The sequence below is a fragment of the Lissotriton vulgaris genome, chromosome 1_1, assembly GCF_964263255.1.
Source record: "Lissotriton vulgaris chromosome 1_1, aLisVul1.2, whole genome shotgun sequence".
In the NCBI taxonomy this organism is placed as follows: domain Eukaryota; kingdom Metazoa; phylum Chordata; class Amphibia; order Caudata; family Salamandridae; genus Lissotriton; species Lissotriton vulgaris.
This window is the reverse complement of record NC_141685.1, coordinates 1368976105-1369002169: the sequence shown is the minus strand read 5'-3', so window position 1 is coordinate 1369002169 and position 26065 is coordinate 1368976105. Positions and strand designations below refer to the sequence as shown.

At 44.8% G+C, this 26065-nt stretch overlaps 2 non-coding genes across 2 annotated transcripts; both read left to right on the top strand.

The window, feature by feature from the left end:
- The first annotated feature begins 5285 nt into the window (after positions 1–5285).
- Positions 5286–5367, top strand: TRNAS-AGA (transfer RNA serine (anticodon AGA)). The gene has a single exon. It is a non-coding gene; the product is annotated as a tRNA-Ser (tRNA).
- A 2861-nt stretch (positions 5368–8228) lies between these two features.
- Positions 8229–8310, top strand: TRNAS-AGA (transfer RNA serine (anticodon AGA)). The gene has a single exon. It is a non-coding gene; the product is annotated as a tRNA-Ser (tRNA).
- Positions 8311–26065: the final 17755 nt, after the last annotated feature.

Here is a 26065-nt window from a genome sequence, read left to right as displayed (position 1 = left end):
TACCTGCTGCTGTTTTCTCCACACCTCATACTGCCTTTTCCCTCTTTCTCTCTTTCTCTGCGGTTGGTGGCTACTTTCCAAAGCGTCTGATGCCCCAATGTTCCTTCGTCTTGTTGTCAGACGTGAATTTGAAAAGCAACAAAATTAACAAGCCTTTACCACTCACACATGGCAGAAGTTTATACTTTAATTCAATGAGCTAAGAAAAGTGTGTTGTGGGGCCCCTACGAGCCATGGTGCTTGCTTCATCATAATTAGGCATGCAGTCATTAGCCACAGCTCTGATTATGGGTCACTGAGGTCAGTTTCAATAATTCCTCAAAAACCTAACCATGCAGTCCCCCCTAACTGTGTAGTTATCTTGCTTTACTGCTGTTTGTGTGATTAGCTGGGAGGAGCTCACGGCAGCATCCTCCCAATAAAAGTGTAGATGGACCGTTCCTTAACTCTTTCTTGCTTCAAATACAGATAGCTTGATGAGGTACAGGGGAGATGCAGGTCTAATAAACAGAATAGAATATCTGCGCCAGGTGTGTTTCTCTGCATTGGTGTCCCATCACAGGCCCACCAGTGTATGTGTTATCTTTGACTCCTGCCAGTTCACAAGCAGGCGGCCAGGAAACGGTTTCAGCCCATCAACCACTGAGGAGATAAAGCCTTTGTATAAGGAATGAGGAAGCAATGAACACATTCAGCCTATCACAGGAGTAGCCCTGAGCGTTCCGAATTATAATTTCTTCATGTCACTGTACGCTATTGAGACCAAGTAGCTCGCCGTGATCGTATAGTGGTTAGTACTCTGCGTCGTGGCTGCAGCAACCTCGGTTCGAATCTGAGTCACGGCATTGTGGTTGGCAATGTCACGGCAGTTGGGTTTTTCCTTTACAGAATTCCCAAATGTACCAGTTGTTTTTGTAAAATGTCTGTTAAAAACAGATCATTTTCAATATTTAAATGATCTAACGACAAATTATTTAAACACACATGATTATAAGATGTAGGTATACTGTACTTACTGACATAAATTATCGCTCTTGAACATATTTGCGGTAAGGGGAGCGGAGCTCTCCCCCAGGCCAATAAGAATGCAGATGAATGCAGTTGCAGTTGAGTGACCTGTGTTGTGGCTGTCTACAGGGAATGCACAAATGTAGCTGTCTCGCAGCCCAATCCAGACGTCAATTGAAGACAGGTTTTCATGCAAATAGAGCAGTAAGTGCAGAGAAATGCTCACTCTCTAAAAATGGAATTTATACAATAGTAAGATTAAATCCAACCTCACCAGTAGATAGGATTTATCAATAAATAAATAAAGCTTCTCCTCTCTGATATGGAATTACCCCCCAAAAAGTATAAGGGAATACCCAATGCTAACCTATGAGAGGGGCAGACCTCACAGTAGTGAAAAATGTAATAGACTGTTTGATACTACTAGGACATACAAACTACCACAGTACATGTCTTACCTTTTACTTGCATAGCATGATGCCCCTAGGACTACTTAGGGCCTACCTTAGGGGTTACTGATATGTAATAAAATTGGAGTTTAAGGCTTGGCAAGTAGTTTTAAATGCCAAGTCGAAGTGGCAGTACACTGCAGCACAGGCACTGCAGTAGCAGGCTTGAGACAGGTTTGAAATGCTATTTCTTTGGGCGGCACAATCAGTCCCTGGGTATATGGTATACCACTTTACAAGGGGCTTTCAAGTAAATTAAATCTGTCAGTCAGGTATACTCCAATTATACACATGATTAGGGAAGAAGCACGTGCACTTCAGCACTGATTAGTAGCGATAAAGTGATCAGAGTCCTAAGGTCAACAAAAAGATACAGCAAAATGCGGAGGTGAAAAGCAATAAGGTGGGGTTGGGACCACCTTAAGAATGCAAGGTCTAACAAAAACGAACTAAGGATAACATGAGTAAAACATCAGGTTTCTCTACAGCATTTGGTGAGACAAGTGGGCCTACTTTTATCTTCCATAAATGCAATCTTTCCCGGACCCCTTTATTATATAGCTCTTCAAGGAAAAAATATAAAGCACTTACAAAGGAGCCTCAAATACTCAAAGATGGTAGACTTCTGTAATATGGGCCATATACTAAAAGCAGCACGAAAACAGAGTGCAATAGGGTCCAAAAATCTTGAGTGACCCATGAGAGTATGCATGCAAGCCTATGGTATTCCAAACTAGAGATATACGCATGCAATTTTTGTTTTTAGGAGAGAATGTGCCTGCTGAAAAAAACATTATTTTTAAAAAGTGCGTTGCAGAATATCAGGAATTTGCAGTGGGGCACCTTGAAAACTTGCATACAGATTATGTGCACACACCTTACAGTCAGTTGTTGTGGCCGAGTGGTTAAGGCGATGGACTTTAAACCCATTGGGGTCTCCCCGCGCAGGTTCGAATCCTGCCGACAACGAGAATCTTTTTAACATCGGCTACAATTTCAGAAGTTAACCTTTAGTATTTCTTCCATGTCAGTTTTATAAATAGGTGGCTTATTTTGGTGTCACTATTGCCATATCACATATTTATTATCGCTCCCCCTTTCATATCTTTGCTATAACTCTCGTCCTTCATTAGCGCTGGTGCAAACGCTTCAAATTATTATACCCTGGCTCTCTCGGTCATACCTGTGCATGCACTTGAAACTTACTTTACCAATAAAAGAAGCAAATAGAGAAATAAAATAAAAGTGCTAGCTGGATTAGGCAAACACACTTCATAAAACTGCATTTTCTTTTCTATTCTCCCCCGTGTTACAAGCTTAACTGCTCCCTGTGTAATTTCTCTTAACCTGCTGTTCCTGGAAGAGAATTTCATCTACAAGCTCTTTCTGTGTTTTTTCCTAGTCTTTTCTTTCCCTTTTCTTAGATTTGTAACTGTTCCTTTATGTGCTCTATTTAGGCGCCATTAATCTCATTTGAGCTCCCTGTACCTGCTGCTCTTTTCTCCACACCTCATACTGTCTTTTCCCTCTTTCTCTCTTTCTCTGCGGTTGGTGGCTACTTTCCAAAGTGTCTGATGCCCCAATGTTCCTTTGTCTTGTTGTCAGACCTGAATTTGAAAAGCAACAAAATTAACAAGCCTTTACCACTCACACATAGCAGAAGTTTATACTTTAATTCAATGAGCTAAGAAAAGTGTGTGTGGGGCCCCTACGAGCCATGGTGCTTGCTTCATCATAATTAGGCATGCAGTCATTAGCCACAGCTCTGATTATGGGTCACTGAGGTGAGTTTCAATAATTTCTCAAAAACCTAACCATGCAGTCCCCCTAACTGTGTAGTTATCTTGCTTTACTGCTGTTTGTGTGATTAGCTGGGGGGAGCTCACGGCAGCATCCTCCCAATAAAAGTGTAGATGGACCGTTCCTTAACTCTGTCTTGCTTCACATACAGATGGCTTGAGGAGGTACAGGGGAGATGCAGGTCTAATAAACAGAATAGAATATCTGCGCCAGGTGTCTTTCTCTGCATTGGTGTCCCATCACAGGCCCACCAGTGTATGTGTGATCTTTGACTCCTGCCAGTTCACAAGCAGGCGGCCAGGAAACGGTTTCAGCCTATCAACCACTGAGGAGATAAAGCCTTTGTATAAGGAATGAGGAAGCAATGAACACATTCAGCCTATCACAGGAGTAGCCCTGAGTGTTCCGAATTATAATTTCTTCATGTCACTGTACGTTATTGAGCCCAAGTAGCTCGCCGTGATCGTATAGTGGTTAGTACTCTGCGTTGTGGCCGCAGCAACCTCGGTTCGAATGCGAGTCACGGCATTGTGGTTGGCAATGTCACGGCAGTTGGGTTTTTCCTTTACAGAATTCCCATATGTACCAGTTGTTTTTGTAAAATGTCTATTAAAAACAGATCCTTTTCAATATTTAAACGATCTAACGACAAATTATTTAAACACACATGATTATAAGATGTAGGTATACTGTACTTACTGACATAAATTATCATTCTTGAACATATCTGCGGTAAGGGGAGCGGAGCTCTCCCCCAGGCCAATCAGAATGCAGATGAATGCAGTTGCAGTTGAGTGACCTGTGTTGTGGCTGTCTACAGGGAATGCACATATGTAGCTGTCTCGCAGCCCAATCCAGACGTCAATTGAAGACAGGTTTTCATGCAAATAGAGCAGTAAGTGCAGAGAAATGCCCACTCTCTAAAAATGGCATTTATACAATAGTAAGATTAAATCCAACCTCACCAGTAGATAGGATTTATCAATAAATAAATAAAGCTTCTCCTCTCTGATATGGAATTACCCCCCAAAAAGTATAAGGGAATACCCAATGCTAACCTATGAGAGGGGCAGACCTCACAGTAGTGAAAAATGTAATAGACTGTTTGATACTACTAAGACATACAAACTACCACAGTACATGTCTTACCTTTTACTTACATAGCATGATGCCCCTAGGACTACTTAGGGCCTACCTTAGGGGTTACTGATATGTAATAAAATTGGAGTTTAAGGCTTGGCAAGTAGTTTTAAATGCCAAGTCGAAGTGGCAGTACACTGCAACACAGGCACTGCAGTAGCAGGCTTGAGACAGGTTTGAAATTCTATTTCTTTGGGCGGCACAATCAGTCCCTGAGTATATGGTATACCACTTTACAAGGGGCTTTCAAGTAAATTAAATCTGTCAGTCAGGTATACTCCAATTATACACATGATTAGGGAAGAAGCACGTGCACTTCAGCACTGATTAGTAGCGATAAAGTGATCAGAGTCCTAAGGCCAACAAAAAGATACAGCAAAATGCGGAGGTGAAAAGCAATAAGGTGGGGTTGGGACCACCTTAAGAATGCAAGGTCTAACAAAAACGAACTAAGGATAACATGAGTAAAACATCAGGTTTCTCTAGAGCATTTGGTGAGACAAGTGGGCCTTCTTTTATCTTCCATAAATGCAATCCTTCCCGGACCCCTTTTATTATATAGCTCTTCAAGGAAAAAATATAAAGCACTTACAAAGGAGCTTCAAATACTCAAAGATGGTAGACTTCTGTAATAAGGACCATATACTAAAAGCATCAAGAAAACAGAGTGCAATAGGGTCCAAAAAACTTGAGTGACCCATGAGAGTATGCATGCAAGCCTATGGTTTTCCAAAGTAGAGATATACGCATGCAATTTTTGTTTTTAGGAGAGAATGTGCCTGCTGAAAAAAACATTATTTTTAAAAAGTGCGTTGCAGAATATCAGGAATTTGCTGTGGGACACCTTGAAAACTTGCATACAGATTATGTGCACACACCTTAAAGTCAGTTGTTGTCGCCGAGTGGTTAAGGCGATGGACTAGAAATCCATTGGGGTCTCCCCGCGCAGGTTCGAATCCTGCCGACAACGAGAATCTTTTTAACATCGGCTACAATTTCAGAAGTTAACCTTTAGTATTTCTTCCATGTCAGTTTTATAAATAGGTGGCTTATTTTGGTGTCACTATTGCCATATCACATATTTATTATCGCTCCCCCTTTCATATCTTTGCTATAACTTCCGTCCTTCATTAGCGCTGGTGCAAACGCTTCAAATTATTATACCCTGGCTCTCTCGGTCATACCTGTGCATGCACTTGAAACTTACTTTACCAATAAAAGAAGCAAATAGAGAAATAAAATAAAAGTGCTAGCTGGATTAGGTAAACACACTTCATAAAACTGCATTTTCTTTTCTATTCTCCCCCGTGTTACAAGCTTAACTCCTCCCTGTGTAATTTCTCTTAACCTGCTGTTCCTGGAAGAGAATTTCATCTACAAGCTCTTTCTGTGTTTTTTCCTAGCCTTTTCTTTCCATTTTCTTAGATTTGTAACTGTTCCTTTACGTGCTCTATTTAGGCGCCATTAATCTCATTTGAGCTCCTTGTACCTGCTGCTGTTTTCTCCACACCTCATACTGTCTTTTCCCTCTTTCTCTCTTTCTCTGCGGTTGGTGGCTACTTTCCAAAGCGTCTGATGCCCCAATGTTCCTTCGTCTTGTTGTCAGACGTGAATTTGAAAGTCAACAAAATTAACAAGCCTTTACCATTCACACATGGCAGAAGTTTATACTTTAATTCAATGAGCTAAGAAAAGTGTGTTGTGGGGCCCCTACGAGCCATGGTGCTTGCTTCATCATAATTAGGCATGCAGTCATTAGCCTCAGCTCTGATTATGGGTCACTGGGGTCAGTTTCAATAATTCCTCAAAAACCTAACCATGCAGTCTCCCCTAACTGTGTAGTTATCTTGCTTTACTGCTGTTTGTGTGATTAGCTGGGAGGAGCTCACGGCAGCATCCTCCCAATAAAAGTGTAGATGGACCGTTCCTTAACTCTTTCTTGCTTCACATACAGATGGCTTGAGGAGGTACTTGAGAGATGCAGGTCTAATAAACAGAATAGAATATCTGCGCCAGGTGTGTTTCTCTTCATTGGTGTCCCATCACAGGCCCACCAGTGTATGTGTTATCTTTGACTCCTGCCAGCTCACAAGCAGGCGGCCAGGAAACGGTTTCAGCCTATCAACCACTGAGGAGATAAAGCCTTTGTATAAGGAATGAGGAAGCAATGAACACATTCAGCCTATCACAGGAGTAGCCCTGAGTGTTCCGAATTATAATTTCTTCATGTCACTGTACGTTATTGAGCCCAAGTAGCTCGCCGTGATCGTATAGTGGTTAGTACTCTGCGTTGTGGCCGCAGCAACCTCGGTTCGAATGCGAGTCACGGCATTGTGGTTGGCAATGTCACGGCAGTTGGGTTTTTCCTTTACAGAATTCCCATATGTACCAGTTGTTTTTGTAAAATGTCTATTAAAAACAGATCCTTTTCAATATTTAAACGATCTAACGACAAATTATTTAAACACACATGATTATAAGATGTAGGTATACTGTACTTACTGACATAAATTATCATTCTTGAACATATCTGCGGTAAGGGGAGCGGAGCTCTCCCCCAGGCCAATCAGAATGCAGATGAATGCAGTTGCAGTTGAGTGACCTGTGTTGTGGCTGTCTACAGGGAATGCACATATGTAGCTGTCTCGCAGCCCAATCCAGACGTCAATTGAAGACAGGTTTTCATGCAAATAGAGCAGTAAGTGCAGAGAAATGCCCACTCTCTAAAAATGGCATTTATACAATAGTAAGATTAAATCCAACCTCACCAGTAGATAGGATTTATCAATAAATAAATAAAGCTTCTCCTCTCTGATATGGAATTACCCCCCAAAAAGTATAAGGGAATACCCAATGCTAACCTATGAGAGGGGCAGACCTCACAGTAGTGAAAAATGTAATAGACTGTTTGATACTACTAAGACATACAAACTACCACAGTACATGTCTTACCTTTTACTTACATAGCATGATGCCCCTAGGACTACTTAGGGCCTACCTTAGGGGTTACTGATATGTAATAAAATTGGAGTTTAAGGCTTGGCAAGTAGTTTTAAATGCCAAGTCGAAGTGGCAGTACACTGCAACACAGGCACTGCAGTAGCAGGCTTGAGACAGGTTTGAAATTCTATTTCTTTGGGCGGCACAATCAGTCCCTGAGTATGTGGTATACCACTTTACAAGGGGCTTTCAAGTAAATTAAATCTGTCAGTCAGGTATACTCCAATTATACACATGATTAGGGAAGAAGCACGTGCACTTCAGCACTGATTAGTAGCGATAAAGTGATCAGAGTCCTAAGGCCAACAAAAAGATACAGCAAAATGCGGAGGTGAAAAGCAATAAGGTGGGGTTGGGACCACCTTAAGAATGCAAGGTCTAACAAAAACGAACTAAGGATAACATGAGTAAAACATCAGGTTTCTCTACAGCATTTGGTGAGACAAGTGGGCCTTCTTTTATCTTCCATAAATGCAATCCTTCCCGGACCCCTTTTATTATATAGCTCTTCAAGGAAAAAATATAAAGCACTTACAAAGGAGCTTCAAATACTCAAAGATGGTAGACTTCTGTAATAAGGACCATATACTAAAAGCATCAAGAAAACAGAGTGCAATAGGGTCCAAAAAACTTGAGTGACCCATGAGAGTATGCATGCAAGCCTATGGTTTTCCAAACTAGAGATATACGCATGCAATTTTTGTTTTTAGGAGAGAATGTGCCTGCTGAAAAAAACATTATTTTTAAAAAGTGCGTTGCAGAATATCAGGAATTTGCTGTGGGACACCTTGAAAACTTGCATACAGATTATGTGCACACACCTTAAAGTCAGTTGTTGTCGCCGAGTGGTTAAGGCGATGGACTAGAAATCCATTGGGGTCTCCCCGCGCAGGTTCGAATCCTGCCGACAACGAGAATCTTTTTAACATCGGCTACAATTTCAGAAGTTAACCTTTAGTATTTCTTCCATGTCAGTTTTATAAATAGGTGGCTTATTTTGGTGTCACTATTGCCATATCACATATTTATTATCGCTCCCCCTTTCATATCTTTGCTATAACTTCCGTCCTTCATTAGCGCTGGTGCAAACGCTTCAAATTATTATACCCTGGCTCTCTCGGTCATACCTGTGCATGCACTTGAAACTTACTTTACCAATAAAAGAAGCAAATAGAGAAATAAAATAAAAGTGCTAGCTGGATTAGGTAAACACACTTCATAAAACTGCATTTTCTTTTCTATTCTCCCCCGTGTTACAAGCTTAACTCCTCCCTGTGTAATTTCTCTTAACCTGCTGTTCCTGGAAGAGAATTTCATCTACAAGCTCTTTCTGTGTTTTTTCCTAGCCTTTTCTTTCCATTTTCTTAGATTTGTAACTGTTCCTTTACGTGCTCTATTTAGGCGCCATTAATCTCATTTGAGCTCCTTGTACCTGCTGCTGTTTTCTCCACACCTCATACTGTCTTTTCCCTCTTTCTCTCTTTCTCTGCGGTTGGTGGCTACTTTCCAAAGCGTCTGATGCCCCAATGTTCCTTCGTCTTGTTGTCAGACGTGAATTTGAAAGTCAACAAAATTAACAAGCCTTTACCATTCACACATGGCAGAAGTTTATACTTTAATTCAATGAGCTAAGAAAAGTGTGTTGTGGGGCCCCTACGAGCCATGGTGCTTGCTTCATCATAATTAGGCATGCAGTCATTAGCCTCAGCTCTGATTATGGGTCACTGGGGTCAGTTTCAATAATTCCTCAAAAACCTAACCATGCAGTCTCCCCTAACTGTGTAGTTATCTTGCTTTACTGCTGTTTGTGTGATTAGCTGGGAGGAGCTCACGGCAGCATCCTCCCAATAAAAGTGTAGATGGACCGTTCCTTAACTCTTTCTTGCTTCACATACAGATGGCTTGAGGAGGTACTTGAGAGATGCAGGTCTAATAAACAGAATAGAATATCTGCGCCAGGTGTGTTTCTCTTCATTGGTGTCCCATCACAGGCCCACCAGTGTATGTGTTATCTTTGACTCCTGCCAGCTCACAAGCAGGCGGCCAGGAAACGGTTTCAGCCTATCAACCACTGAGGAGATAAAGCCTTTGTATAAGGAATGAGGAAGCAATGAACACATTCAGCCTATCACAGGAGTAGCCCTGAGTGTTCCGAATTATAATTTCTTCATGTCACTGTACGTTATTGAGCCCAAGTAGCTCGCCGTGATCGTATAGTGGTTAGTACTCTGTGTTGTGGCCGCAGCAACCTCGGTTCGAATCTGAGTCACGGCATTGTGGTTGGCAATGTCACGGCAGTTGGGTTTTTCCTTTACAGAATTCCCAAATGTACCAGTTGTTTTTTTAAAATGTCTATTAAAAACAGATCCTTTTCAATATTTAAACAATCTAACGACAAATTATTTAAACACAAATGATTATAAGATGTAGGTATACTGTACTTACTGACATAAATTATCGTTCTTGAACATATTTGCGGTAAGGGGAGCGGAGCTCTCCCCCAGGCCAATCAGAATGCAGATGAATGCAGTTGAGTGACCTGTGTTGTGGCTGTCTACAGGGAATGCACATATGTAGCTGTCTCGCAGCCCAATCCAGACGTATATTGAAGACCGGTTTTCATGCAAATAGAGCAGTAAGTGCAGAGAAATGCTCACTCTCTAAAAATGGCATTTATACAATAGTAAGATTAAATCCAACCTCACCAGTAGATAGGATTTATCAATAAATAAATAAAGCTTCTCCTCTCTGATATGGAATTACCCCCAAAAAAGTATAAGGGAATACCCAATGCTAACCTATGAGAGGGGCAGACCTCACAGTAGTGAAAAATGTAATAGACTGTTTGATACTACTAGGACATACAAACTACCACAGTACATGTCTTACCTTTTACTTACATAGCATGATGCCCCTAGTAATACCTAGGGCGTACCTTAGGGGTTACTGATATGTAATAAAATTGGAGTTTAAGGCTTGGCAAGTAGTTTTAAATGCCAAGTCGAAGTGGCAGTACACTGCAGCACAGGCACTGCAGTAGCAGGCTTGAGACAGGTTTGAAATGCTATTTTTTCGGGCACACAATTAGTCCCTGGGTATATGGTATACCACTTCACAAGGGGCTTTCAAGTAAATTAAATCTGTCAGTCAGGTATACTCCAATTATACACATGATTAGGGAAGAAGCACGTGCACTTCAGCACTGATTAGTAGCGATAAAGTGATCAGAGTCCTAAGGCAAACAAAAAGATACAGCGAAATGCGGAGGTGAAAAGCAATAAGGAGGGGTTGGGACCACCTTAAGAATGCAACGTCTAACAAAAACGAACTAAGGATAACATGAGTAAAACATCAGGTTTCTCTACAGCATTTGGTGAGACAAGTGGGCCTTCTTTTATCTTCCATAAATGCAATCTTTCCCGGACCCCTTTATTATATAGCTCTTCAAGGAAAAAATATAAAGCACTTACAAAGGAGCCTCAAATACTCAAAGATGGTAGACTTCTGTAATATGGGCCATATACTAAAAGCAGCATGAAAACAGAGTGCAATAGGGTCCAAAAAACTTGAGTGACCCATGAGAGTATGCATGCAAGCCTATGGTATTCCAAACTAGAGATATACGCATGCAATTTTTGTTTTTAGGAGAGAATGTGCCTGCTGAAAAAAACAATATTTTTAAAAAGTGCATTGCAGAATTTCAGGAATTTGCTGTGGGACACCTTGAAAACTTGCATACAGATTATATGCACGCGTCTTACAGTCAGTTGTTGTGGCCGAGTGGTTAAGCCAATGGACTAGAAATCCATTGGGGTCTCCCCGCCCAGGTTCGAATCCTGCCGACAACGAGAGTCTTCTTAACATCGGCTACAATTTCAGAAGTTAACCTTTAGTATTTCTCCCATGTTAGTTTTATAAATAGGTGGCTTATTTTGGTGTCACTATTGCCATATCACATATTTATTATCGCTCCCCCTTTCATATCTTTGCTATAACTCTCGTCCTTCATTAGCACTGGTGCAAACGCTTCAAATTATTATACCCTGGCTCTCTCGGTCATACCTGTGCATGCACTTGAAACTTACTTTACCAATAAAAGAAGCAAATAGAGAAATAAAATAAAAGTGCTAGCTGGATTAGGCAAACACACTTCATAAAACTGCATTTTCTTCTCTATTCTCCCCCGTGTTACAAGCTTAACTGCTCCCTGTGTAATTTCTCTTAACCTGCTGTTCCTGGAAGAGAATTTCATCTACAAGCTCTTTCTGTGTTTTTTCCTAGTCTTTTCTTTCCCTTTTCTTAGATTTGTAACTTTTCCTTTACGTGCTCTATTTAGGCGCCATTAATCTCATTTGAGCTCCTTGTACCTGCTGCTGTTTTCTCCACACCTCATACTGTCTTTTCCCTCTTTCTCTCTTTCTCTGCGGTTGGTGGCTACTTTCCAAAGCGTCTGATGCCCCAATGTTCCTTCGTCTTGTTGTCAGACGTGAATTTGAAAAGCAACAAAATTAACAAGCCTTTACCACTCACACATGGCAGAAGTTTATACTTTAATTCAATGAGCTAAGAAAAGTGTGTTGTGGGGCCCCTACGAGCTATGGTGCTTGCTTCATCATAATTAGGCATGCAGTCATTAGCCACAGCTCTGATTATGGGTCACTGAGGTCAGTTTCAATAATTCCTCAAAAGCCTAACCATGCAGTCCCCCCTAACTGTGTAGTTATCTTGCTTTACTGCTGTTTGTGTGATTAGCTGGGAGGAGCTCACGGCAGCATCCTCCCAATAAAAGTGTAGATGGACCGTTCCTTAACTCTTTCTTGCTTCACATACAGATGGCTTGAGGAGGTACAGTGGAGATGCAGGTCTAATAAACAGAATAGAATATCTGCGCCAGGTGTGTTTGTTGGCATTGGTGTCCCATCACAGGCCCACCAGTGTATGTGTGATCTTTGACTCCTGCCAGTTCACAAGCAGGCGGCCAGGAAACGGTTTCAGCCTATCAACCACTGAGGAGATAAAGCCTTTGTATAAGGAATGAGGAAGCAATGAACACATTCAGCCTATCACAGGAGTAGCCCTGAGTGTTCCGAATTATAATTTCTTCATGTCACTGTACATTATTGAGCCCAAGTAGCTCGCCGTAATCGTATAGTGGTTAGTACTCTGCGTTGTGGCCGCAGCAACCTCGGTTCGAATCCGAGTCACGGCATTGTGGTTGAAAATGTCACGGCAGTTGGGTTTTTCCTTTACAGAATTCCCAAATGTACCAGTTGTTTTTGTAAAATGTCTATTAAAAACAGATCCTTTTCAATATTTAAACGATATGACGACAAATTATTTAAACACATATGATTATAAGATGTAGGTATACTGTACTTACTGACATAAATTATCGTTCTTGAACATATTTGCGGTAAGGGGAGCGGAGCTCTCCCCCAGGTCAATCAGAATGCAGATGAATGCAGTTGCAGTTGAGTGACCTGTGTTGTGGCTGTCTACAGGGAATGCACATATGTAGCTGTCTCGCAGCGCAATCCAGACGTCAATTGAAGACAGGTTTTCATGCAAATAGAGCAGTAAGTGCAGAGAAATGCTCACTCTCTAAAAATGGCATTTATACAATAGTAAGATTAAATCCAACCTCACCAGTAGATAGGATTTATCAATAAATAAATAAAGCTTCTCCTCCCTGATATGGAATTACCCCCCAAAAAGTATAAGGGAATACCCAATGCTAACCTATGAGAGGGGCAGACCTCACAGTAGTGAAAAATGTAATAGACTGTTTGATACTACTAGGACATACAAACTACCACAGTACATGTCTTACCTTTTACTTACATAGCATGATGCCCCTAGGACTACTTAGGGCTTACCTTAGGGGTTACTGATATGTAATAAATTGGAGTTTAAGGCTTGGCAAGTAGTTTTAAATGCCAAGTCGAAGTGGCAGTACACTGCAGCACAGGCACTGCAGTAGCAGGCTTGAGACAGGTTTGAAATGCTATTTCTTTGGGCGGCACAATCAGTCCCTGGGTATATGGTATACCACTTTACAAGGGGCTTTCAAGTAAATTAAATCTGTCAGTCAGGTATACTCCAATTATACACATGATTAGGGAAGAAGCACGTGCACTTCAGCACTGATTAGTAGCGATAAAGTGATCAGAGTCCTAAGGCCAACAAAAAGATACAGCAAAATGCGGAGGTGAAAAGCAATAAGGTGGGGTTGGGACCACCTTAAGAATGCAACGTCTAACAAAAACGAACTAAGGATAACATGAGTAAAACATCAGGTTTCTCTACAGCATTTGGTGAGACAAGTAGGCCTTCTTTTATCTTCCATAAATGCAATCTTTCCCGGACCCCTTTATTATATAGCTCTTCAAGGAAAAAATATAAAGCACTTACAAAGGAGCCTCAAATACTCAAAGATGGTAGACTTCTGTAATATGGGCCATATACTAAAAGCAGCAGGAAAACAGAGTGCAATTTTTGTTTTTAGGAGAGAATGTGCCTGCTGAAAAAAACATTATTTTTAAAAAGTGCATTGCAGAATATCAGGACTTTGCTGTGGGACACCTTGAAAACTTGCATACAGATTATGTGGACACGCCTTACAGTCAGTTGTTGTGGCCGAGTGGTTAAGGCGATGGACTAGAAATCCATTGGGGTCTCCCCGTGCAGGTTCGACAACGAGAATCTTTTTAACATCGGCTACAATTTCAGAAGTTAACCTTTAGTATTTCTCCCATGTCAGTTTTATAAATAGGTGGCTTATTTTGGTGTCACTATTGCCATATCACATATTTATTATCGCTCCCCCTTTCATATCTTTGCTATAACTCTCGTCCTTCATTAGCGCTGGTGCAAACGCTTCAAATTATTATACCCTGGCTCTCTCGGTCATACCTGTGCATGCACTTGAAACTTACTTTACCAATAAAAGAAGCAAATAGAGAAATAAAATAAAAGTGCTATCTGGATTAGGCAAACACACTTCATAAAACTGCATTTTCTTTTCTATTCTCCCCCGTGTTACAAGCTTAACTGCTCCCTGTGTAATTTCTCTTAACCTGCTGTTCCTGGAAGAGAATTTCATCTACAAGCTCTTTCTGTGTTTTTTCCTAGTCTTTTCTTTCCCTTTTCTTAGATTTGTAACTGTTAATTTACGTGCTCTATTTAGGCGCCATTAATCTCATTTGAGCTCCTTGTACCTGCTGCTGTTTTCTCCACACCTCATACTGTCTTTTCCCTCTTTCTCTCTTTCTCTGCGGTTGGTGGCTACTTTCCAAAGCGTCTGATGCCCCAATGGTTCTTCGTCTTGTTGTCAGACGTGAATTTGAAAAGCAACAAAATTAACAAGCCTTTACCACTCACACATGGCAGAAGTTTATACTTTAATTCAATGAGCTAAGAAAAGTGTGTTGTGGGGCCCCTACGAGCCATGGTGCTTGCTTCATCATAATTAGGCATGCAGTCATTAGCCACAGCTCTGATTATGGGTCACTGAGGTCAGTTTCAATAATTCCTCACAAACCTAACCATGCAGTCCCCCCTAACTGTGTAGTTATCTTGCTTTACTGCTGTTTTTGTGATTAGCTGGGAGGAGCTCACGGCAGCATCCTCCCAATAAAAGTGTAGATGGACCGTTCCTTAACTCTTTCTTGCTTCACATACAGATGGCTTGAGGAAGTACAGGGGAGATGCAGGTCTAATAAACAGAATAGAATATCTGCGCCAGGTGTGTTTCTCTGCATTGGTGTCCCATCACAGGCCCACCAGTGTATGTGTGATCTTTGACTCCTGCCAGTTCACAAGCAGGCGGCCAGGAAACGGTTTCAGCCTATCAACCACTGAGGAGATAAAGCTTTTGTATAAGGAATGAGGAAGCAATAAACACATTCAGCCTATCACAGGAGTAGCCCTAAGTGTTCCTGTAGGAGAGTAGGGTCTGCTATCCTATGGTCACCCCAATTTTTGCTTTTTGCTTCACTGGTTTTTGACTTACTGAGGCTGTGGGCCTGCTAATCAGACCCCCAGCCTGCTGTTCTCTCTCTAAATTTATAATACATATGCTATAGGTACATACCACAATTGGAAATGGACTCCTTGTCAGCCCCTGTACCATGCACTATAGGTGCTCAGGGCATAGGTGCCACCAAGGCCTACCAGGGGCTGAAGCATAGCTTTTGCCACCCCTGGCTGGTTCTTAAATTGACACAACTGGCTGATCACTCAGCTGGGGCAAGTGGGTGTAATCACCCCTTGCTTAGATATAGTATACCTATATCTAAACCTATATCTGGACACATATATAGCCTGTAAGCCACTCCTATGGAAGGCCTCATCAATCCTGGAGGCAGAGTGCGTGGTTTTATGTGAGATGAAGCTCTAGCATGAGCTGAGCCTGTCTGCAGCTGTCGGGAACAACTCCCTAAGCTGATCCTGTATAATGTCATACCATATACTCTTAAGCGCCTTATAATCCTCGCGGTTATATAGCAACTTTGGTTTGGCTTTATCAAAACATGTCGTGTAAGGTGTCATACGAATTGGAATACTACCCCCTCGCCAGTTCTGGCGACGGGGGTAGCATTCCACCCTTCTAGAGGGATAAGACATGTTACTTTACTGAAACGCGGTTGATTTAAAATGAGCCTCAGATCCACAAAATGGATGCCCCTGCCACAGACACAGGTCTGGCCTCCTGCTGCTGACCGAAACTCAGCATATGGTGGCCTGGACAAAGGGTTTCCTGTCGCAGGGCGGTGATAAACCACCCCAGACAGGAGATAGTGGATTGTAGTAGGGAGGTTTCAAAGAAACCAGACACTGCCTGGGGAGCACAAGGCTGCCCCTTGCATAATCCGGCCAAACCGGTTCTGGGGCCTACCAGCCCCTGTCCTAGCGCGGCCTGGATCAAAGGAAAGGGGTGTAACCACCCCCTTCCTGGGTCCCACCCATAGGAGGGGACCTAGCAGGATGTCCAGCCCACCAGATTCGAATAATGTGGGAGCAGTGCCAATGCAACTCAGATCATCCTGAAGAAACATAAGAAACGAATTCTGGACCCTTCGACTTTCTACTCGACGTTAAAAGACTGAAGAATCTCCCTTGTGGTCAAGGAGTGACCACCCTGTGCAAACAGGCAACATCCAGCCCTCGACCCTTGCTTTGTTGCAGTTCCCGCCGGAACTCGAGCGACAGAGATCGACGAGATCAAGCTTGCCTGCCTTCTCCCTGCCCGTTCAACAGTCCCTGCAGAGCTGAGACCAGTGGAGGCGACCGGAAGCGTGGGGCACGCCATCTTGAAAAGGCCACGAGACGCTGACCGTGCAGCCCACGAGTGATCCTCGAAGCTGTGCACCGGGGTTTGAGAAGCCCCCACCCCGAGCTACACATGCACCAAAGCTACCCCCTCCACACTCGACGAGTGCTGCGTGGGGCCCTTCTGCTTGTGGCGGCTCGACGCGTTGGCCCGGTCACTTGCCAGCTGGCTTGTGGCCCCTGTGCCGACGAAAACTGAAATACGACTTGCTTTTCTGGTTGCTCCAGATCTGCACCAGCTCCTGTGAAAAGGAGCCCCCACTCTGACCCTCCTGGTTTGAGTGATAAGCAATCTCCCGGTTCCGCGTGGATTGCTTTTGCCAAGTGCTGTTTGCTGCAATCTTGAAGCCGATGGTGCTGACGGCGAGAGCCTACGTGGGACAGATCGTGACCTGCTCCTGGACGTCGCAGATGCCCCAGAGCCCACGTGACAGCGGAGAGAAGCCTATCAACAACCACCTGATTGCGCCCGACATTGCCTGGTTCCGTCCTGGTTCCACCCTGGTCACTGCTGAGTGACCCAGACTCTGTCCCCTCTGCTTTCAGGTACTTTTCTACTTCGATACACCCTTGGATCGCACCGGACACTTCTGCTTCACATCGCCTGCAGCTGCAACAGCTTCAAGCACCAAGAGCCTGCGTGTCAAAACCCGACGCCACTTCGACCCTGTGCACCCACGGCCTGTGGGTGAGGTAACATTGCAACGCCGGTGTTCTTACACTGGTACACACCTCTAGGGTCAGTGTCTAAAGTTTTGTTCCTCTAGGTTCAGCGGAAGTATCTTTTACCTCACTTTATTTAACTTTTACGCACCATTGACATTGCATTGGTGCGAGCCGCACTTTCCGTGCTGCACCCGTCTCCTGTGGGCTACTCCCGACTTCAGCATTGCTAGTCCTGACTGCTCCCAGCGAATCTCTAGGCCCTAGGCCTAACCACTGTTCGATTGGTATCTCTTATACCACTTTTTTAGTATATGGTTTGAGTGGCCACCGGCCCTTATCCAAAATTGTGCAACTTTGTATCTTATACTGTGCTTTTGATTTAACGCTTGTGCCCCTTTCCTCATAAAGAGTACTGGGGAGTAATTTAGAAATAAATACATATATTTTTATAATATATACTTGCGTGGTGTCCTTTCATTTGATTACAGGATTGTATGTGGTAAAACAGCTCGCTTAACACGACCTCTTAAGTTAAGCCTTTAAGGCTGCTTAGTCCATGCTACCTCTAGGATAGCTTGTCTAACAAGGTTGACTTACAACCAGACATCTTTGGGGTTTGTTTGGACTGATACCAAGTGGTTCCAGAATTGGAAACACTACATATCAGGCCAACTTCTCACATTGGTGTGCAGCGGTGCGGATTTGAGCTTGCTGTTTGTTTTACCATTGCAATCTTTACATCAAATTGAAAGATCACATCAAGTACCTCTAGGTACATATAAATCAAAAGCTTAGCATATTAAGTTCTACTGAACTTAGTAGTTGTAGATTAAAGGGATTAGCACACCCTGACTACAACTCACTAGCAAGGTACAGTAGGAAAACACTCAGTGTAGGTAAGTGCATCACTTACACCTCACTAGCAGTCATGTCTGATACAGATAGAGCCTCAGGCTCTGCTCCTGTAGTAGTTGATCCTATAGGGACAACATCCAGATATGACAACCTTAGCTACAAAGACCTGAGTGCCTTGTGCACAGCCAGGGGGCTAAAAAAGGGCAGAGGCCCTACCATTCCTTCCCTAGTAGCTCTCCTAGAAAAGGATGACTTAGATAAGGTGAGTCAGGCTCCCTTAGAATCAGGTGAAGGGATACACTCCCCTGAGAATGAGAATCTTCCAGAAGAAGAAGAAGAGGAGGAGGAAGAGGAAGAGGAACAGGAAGGCTCAGATTTAGAAGAGCCTGAAGATCAGGATCAGAGGGGAAACCAGGTACAGGTTTCCAGGCTTAACCAGGCCAACCTAGACCTACATGAGAATGGAGAGGGCCAGCACCACTCCAGATCTCATAACCAAATTCTCCCAGGTAACAGGAGGGTGAGATCTCAATCAGGGGATTCTCATCTTTCTAGTGCCTCAAGAGAATCTCAGAGAGGGATGACTCCCTCCCAGAGGAAAGAGCATAGGGCCAGAATGAGGGCTGTCCAACTCCAGATAGAGAGGGAGGAGGTAGCTCTGGCTCAAGCTAAGCTTACCTTGGCTCAAGCTAAACTTACCTTGGCAAGGGAGCAGAAATTAAGTGGCTTAGATGCCACTGGTGGCAGCAAAGTTCCTAAAGAAAAAGACAGGGCCTATGACAATAGAAACCTGACAAAAATTGTGCCCCCCTACAAGGAAGGGGATGATATCCACAAATGGATGACTGCTCTTGAGAGGGCCTGCATGGTACAGCAGGTCCCTGAGGATCAGTGGGCAGCAATTTTATGGTACTCCTTTTCTGAGAAAGGGAGGGACAGGCTCCTCACTGTTAGACCTGAGGAGGCCAAACACTACTCTGTTCTGAAGAGTGCTCTTATTGAAGGGTTTGGCCTAACCACTGAGCAATACAGGTTGTTGTTCAGAGACACCCAAAAAGCACAGACTCAGGACTGGACTGATTTTGTAGATTGTGCCACTAAGGCTCTGGAGGGTTGGCTGCAGGGAAGTAACGTTTCAGACTATACAGGATTGTACAATCTTATAATGAGAGAGCAGATCCTTAATAACTGTCAGAACCAGCTGTTGCATCAATACCTTGTTGACTCTGATTTGACCTCTCCCCAAGAATTGCGAAAGAAGGCAGACAAATGGGTCAGAACAAAGATTAAGCAGAAAAACCAGAACCAAGGTGACCAGAAGAAAACAGACCAGAAGGGTGGGAATCAGAAAGATAAAGAAAAGGACCAGAAGTCTTCAGGCCCCCAAACTAGCAATAAGGAGGGGGGTTCCCAAAATGGAAACAAGAAAAAGAAGAATGATGGCCCAAAGAAACCTTGGTGTAATACCTGCAAATCAGTTTCACACTGGGGCAGTGAATGCACTAAGAAAAATCCAGTCCCCACCACTGCAGCTCCTAAAGCACCTGCACCCCCTAGTACAGTTAGCAGTAGTGGTACACAGCCAAAGGGTTTAGTAGGGTTGACCCTGGGTACTGAGGTGGAATCTGGCCTAGTCAGAATCCCCACACAGGCAGTTCTCCTATATGATGTGGACTTACCTTTGCCCACTGCAGTAAGCCCCAGTAACCTGGGCAAATATAGGCAGACTCCCTTAATCAATGAGAAACTGGCTCAGGCCTACAGGGACACTTGTGCCAGTGTCACTATGGTGACACCTGACTTTGTGGACCCTGGTCAGATTGTACTAGGTGAAAGTTACCTAGTGACCAATGCAAGCAACTCCACTACTTCCCATAGTGTGGCTGTTGTGAACTTCTCCTGGGGAGGGGTAGATGGCCTAAAGAAAGTTGTTGTGAGTGCAGACCTCCCAGTAGACTGTCTGTTAGGCAATGATCTTGAAAGCTCAGTTTGGTCAGAAGAGTACAGGACTCATGCAGAAATGCTAGGGATTTCAGCTCATGTCCTTGCAGTGACAAGGTCTCAGGCTAAGAAGTGCCTTCCTGAACCAGTGGTGGATCTTGAAACAATAGACCAACCACAACCCAAGAGAAGGAGCAAGAGGGTTAAGGCTGTGACTTCCCACTTGCCCCAGGTTGAGGATCACGTTTCACAGGAAACTGATTCTGCAGTCCAAGAGGAGACTGTCTCAGATGAGCTTGAACCTGAACAGGTTGAGTTTCTGGGGACAGGGGGACCCTCAAGGGCAGACCTGGGGCAGGCCCAATTAGATTGCCCTTCACTTGAACCCCTCAGACAGCAAGCTGCTGCTGAGGCTGCAGGGAATGCTCAAGGTACCCATAAAGTGTATTGGGATGAAGGACTCCTTTATTCAGAGGCTAGAGACCCCAAGCCTGGCACAACCAGGAGGTTGGTCATACCTTTGAAGTTTAGGGGTTTCCTTCTTACCTTGGCCCATGATATTCCCCTTGCAGGACACTTAGGCCAGAATAAGACTTGGGACAGGCTTGTTCCACACTTTCACTGGCCTCACATGTCAGAAAATGTCAAGGAGTTTTGTCGCTCCTGTGTCACTTGCCAAGCCAGTGGTAAGTCAGGTGGCACAACAAAGGCCCCCCTGATACCACTACCTGTGGTGGGGGTACCCTTTGAAAGAGTTGGAATAGACATTGTGGGTCCCATGGATCCTCCAACAGCATCTGGGCACAGATTTATACTGGTGGTAGTGGATCATGCCACCAGGTACCCAGAGGCAATTCCCCTGAGGGCCACCACAGCTCCTGTGGTGGCAAAAGCCCTCATTGCAGTTTTCTCAAGAGTGGGCTTTCCAAAGGAGGTTCTTTAGGTTCTTTCAGACAGAGGTACCAACTTTATGTCTGGATACTTAAAAGCAATGTGGAAAGAGTGTGGAGTAAACTATAAGTTTACCACACCCTACCATCCACAGTGCAATGGGCTTGTGGAAAGGTTCAACAAGACCCTAAAGGGAATGATAAAAGGTTTACCAGAGAACCTTAGGCGGAAATGGGACATCCTTTTACCCTGCTTGCTCTTTGCTTACAGAGAGGTCCCACAGAAGGGGGTTGGCTACAGCCCTTTTGAACTTTTGTTTGGCCACCCTGTAAGAGGTCCATTGAGTTTGGTGAAGGAAGGATGGGAGTTACCTCTCAAAAAGCCTAAACTAGACATTGTGGACTATGTACTTGGTCTCCGCTCCAGGATGGCTGAATACATGGAGAGAGCATCCAAAAACCTTGAGGCAAGTCAAGAATTACAGAAAGCTTGGCATGACCAAAATGCTGTTCTGGTTGAGTACCAGCCAGGGCAGAAGGTGTGGGTGTTGGACCCAGTGGGGCCAGCAGCTCTCCAGGACCAATGGACTGGACCCTACCCTATCATTGAAAAGAAGGGAGAAGTCACCTACTTGGTTGACTTTGGCACCCCTAGGAGCCCCCACAGGGTGCTCCATGTAAACAGATTGAAAGCATTTGTTGACAGGGAGGACATGAGTCTCCTCATGGCCACAGATGGGGAACAGGAGGAAGAGAGTGACCCTCTCCCAGACCTGCTTTCCCAGAACCCTGATGATGGTTCAGTTGATGGAGTAGCCTTGGCAGGCAGCCTCACTGAGCAGCAACAGGTGGACTGCAGACAGGTGTTGCAAGCCCACAGACATATGTTTTCTCTCACACCCAGCCAGACTAATTGGTGCACCCATGAGGTGGACACTGGTGACAGTCTGCCTGTGAAGAATAAGATCTACAGGCAACCTGACCATGTCAGGGATTGTATAAAGGCTGAGGTGCAAAAGATGTTGGAGCTTGGAGTGATTGAGCCATCAGAGAGCCCATGGGCTAGCCCAGTGGTCCTTGTGTCAAAACCTCATACCAAAGATGGGAAGAGAGAAATGAGGTTTTGTGTGGACTACAGAGGTCTCAATGCTGTCACTAGGACAGATGCTCATCCCATTCCAAGAGCAGATGAGCTCATTGATAAATTGTCTTCTGCCAAGTTTCTGAGCACATTTGATTTGACAGCTGGCTACTGGCAAATCAGACTAGCTGAAGAGTCAAAAGCCAAAACAGCATTCTCTACCCCTAGTGGGCATTATCAGTTTGTGGTAATGCCCTTTGGTTTGAAGAATGCACCTGCCACCTTCCAAAGGTTGGTGAATCAAGTCCTTGCTGGGTTGGATGACTTTTGTGCAGCATATCTAGATGATATTGCTGTCTTTAGCTCCACCTGGGAGGATCACCTGATCCACCTGAAGAAGGTTCTGGAGGCCCTGCAAAAGGCAGGCCTGACTATCAAGGCTACTAAGTGCCAGATAGGGCAGAGCAAGGTTGTGTACTTGGGCCACCTAGTAGGTGGGGGTCAAGTTCAACCACTGGAGAGCAAGATCCAGACCATACAGGACTGGGCTCCTCCAACTACCCAGACACAAGTCAGAGTCTTCTTGGGCCTGACTGGGTATTACAGAAAATTTGTAAAGAACTATGGGTCCATTGTGACACCATTGAATGACTTGACATCCAAGAAGATGCCCAAAAAGGTTCAGTGGACAGTTAGCTGTCAAAAGGCATTTGATGACCTGAAGAAGGCCATGTGCTCTGCACCTATCCTGAAGAGTCCTGACTACTCCAAACAGTTCATTGTACAGACAGATGCTTCTGAGTTGGGGGTGGGAGCTGTACTTTCACAACTTAATCAAGATGGTCAAGACCAGCCCATTGCTTTCATTAGCAGAAGGCTGACCCCCAGGGAGAAACGTTGGTCAGCTATTGAGAGGGAGGCCTTTGCTGTGGTTTGGGCCCTGAAGAAGTTGAGGCCATACCTGTTTGGTACTCACTTCCTAATTCAGACAGACCATAAGCCCCTCTTGTGGCTAAATCATATGAAGGGTGAAAATCCCAAACTGTTCAGGTGGTCCATTTCCCTACAGGGGATGGACTTTACAGTGGAGCACCGCCCAGGGACTGACCATGGTAATGCAGATGGTCTCTCCAGGTACTTCCACTTAGAACATGAAGACTTAGACTTATCTGGTCAAGGTTAAGTTTAATGTCCCTGCGTTTGGGGGGGGGGGGTTGTGTAGGAGAGTAGGGTCTGCTATCCTATGGTCACCCCAATTTTTGCTTTTTGCTTCACTGGTTTTCGACTTACTGAGGCTGTGGGCCTGCTAATCAGACCCCCAGCCTGCTGTTCTCTCTCTAAATTTATAATACATGTGCTATAGGTACATACCACAATTGGAAATGGACTCCTTGTCAGCCCCTGTACCATGCACTATAGGTGCTCAGGGCATAGGTGCCACCAAGGCCTACCAGGGGCTGAAGCATAGCTTTTGCCACCCCTGGCTGGTTCTTAAATTGACACAACTGGCTGATCACTCAGCTGGGGCAAGTGGATGTAATCACCCCTTGCTTAGATATAGTATACCTATATCTAAACCTATATCTGGACACATATATAGCCTGTAAGCCACTCCTATGGAAGGCCTCATCAATCCTGGAGGCAGAGTGCGTGGTTTTATGTGAGATGGAGCTCTAGCATGAGCTGAGCCTGTCTTCAGCTGTCGGGAACAACTCCCTAAGCTGATCCGGGATAATGCCATACCATATACTCTTAAGCACCTTATAATCCTCGCTGTTATATAGCAACTTTGGTTTGGCTTTATCAAAACATGTCGTGTAAGGTGTCATACGAATTGGAATACTACCCCCTCGCCAGTTCTGGCGACGGGGGTAGCATTCCACCCTTCTAGAGGGATAAGACATGTTACTTTACTGAAACGCGGTTGATTTAAAATGAGCCTCAGATCCACAAAATGGATGCCCCTGCCACAGACACGGGTCTGGCCTCCTGCTGCTGACCGAAACTCAGCATATGGTGGCCTGGACAAAGGGTTTCCTGTCGCAGGGCGGTGATAAACCACCCCAGACAGGAGATAGTGGATTGTAGTAGGGAGGTTTCAAAGAAACCAGACACTGCCTGGGGAGCACAAGGCTGCCCCTTGCATAATCCGGCCAAACGGTTCTGGGGCCTCCCAGCCCCTGTCCCAGCGCGGCCTGGATCAAAGGAAAGGGGTGTAACCACCCCCTTCCTGGGTCCCACCCATAGGAGGGGACCTAGCAGGATGTCCAGCCCACCAGATTCGAATAAGAGTGGGAGCAGTGCCAATGCAACTCAGATCATCATGAAGAAACATAAGAAACGAATTCTGGACCCTTCGACTTTCTACTCGACGTTAGAAGACTGAAGAATCTCCCTTGTGGTCAAGGAGTGACCACCCTGTGCAAACAGGCAACATCCAGCCCTCGACCCTTGCTTTGTTGCAGTTCCCGCCGGAACTCGAGCAACAGAAATCGACGAGATCAAGCTTGCCTGCCTTCTCCCTGCCCGATCCACAGTCCCTGCAGAGCTGAGACCAGTGGAGGCGACCGGAAGCGTGGGGCACGCCATCTTGAAAAGGCCACGAGACGCTGACCGTGCAGCCCACGAGTGATCCTCGAAGCTGTGCACCGGGGTTTGAGAAGCCCCCACCCCGAGCTACACTTGCACCAAAGCTACCCCCTCCACACTTGACGAGTGCTGCGTGGGGCCCTTCTGCTTGTGGCGGCTCGACGCGTTGGCCCGGTCACTTGCCAGCTGGCTTGTGGCCCCTGTGCTGACAAAAACTGAAATACGACTTGCTTTTCTGGTTGCTCCAGATCTGCACCAGCTCCTGTGAAAAGGAGCCCCCACTCTGACCCTCCTGGTTTGAGTGATAAGCAATCTCCCGGTTCCGCGTGGATTGCTTTTGCCAAGTGCTGTTTGCTGCAATCTTGAAGCCGACGGTGCTGACGGCGAGAGCCTACGTGGGACAGATCGTGACCTGCTCCTGGACTTCGCAGATGCCCTAGAGCCCACGTGACAGCGGAGAGAAGCCTATCGACAACCACCTGATTGCGCCCGACATTGCCTGGTTCCGTCCTGGTTCCACCCTGGTCACTGCTGAGTGACCCAGACTCTGTCCCCTCTGCTTTCAGGTACTTTTCTACTTCGATCCACCCTTGGATCGCACCGGACACTTCTGCTTCACATCGCCTGCAGCTGCAACAGCTTCAAGCACCAAGAGCCTGCGTGTCAAAACCCGACGCCACTTCGACCCCGACATTGCAACGCCGGTGTTCTTACACTGGTACACACCTCTAGGGTCTGTGTCTAAAGTTTTGTTCCTCTAGGTTCAGCGGAAGTATCTTTTAACTCACTTTATTTAACTTTTACGCACCATTGACATTGCATTGGTGCGAGCCGCACTTTCCGTGCTGCACCCGTCTCCTGTGGGCTACTCCCGACTTCAGCATTGCTAGTCCTGACTGCTCCCAGCGAATCTCTAGGCCCTAGGCCTAACCACTGTTCGATTGGTATCTCTTATACCACTTTTTTAGTATATGGTTTGAGTGGCCACCGGCCCTTATCCAAAATTGTGCAACTTTGTATGTTATACTGTGCTTTTGATTTAACGCTTGTGCCCCTTTCCTCATAAAGAGTACTGGGGAGTAATTTAGAAATAAATACATATATTTTTATAATATATACTTGTGTGGTGTCCTTTCATTTGATTACAGGATTGTATGTGGTAAAACAGCTCGCTTAACACGACCTCTTAAGTTAAGCCTTTAAGGCTGCTTAGTTCATGCTACCACTGGGATAGCTTGTCTAACAAGGTTGACTTATAACCAGACATCTTTGGGGTTTGTTTGGACTGATACCAAGTGGTTCCAGAATTGGAAACA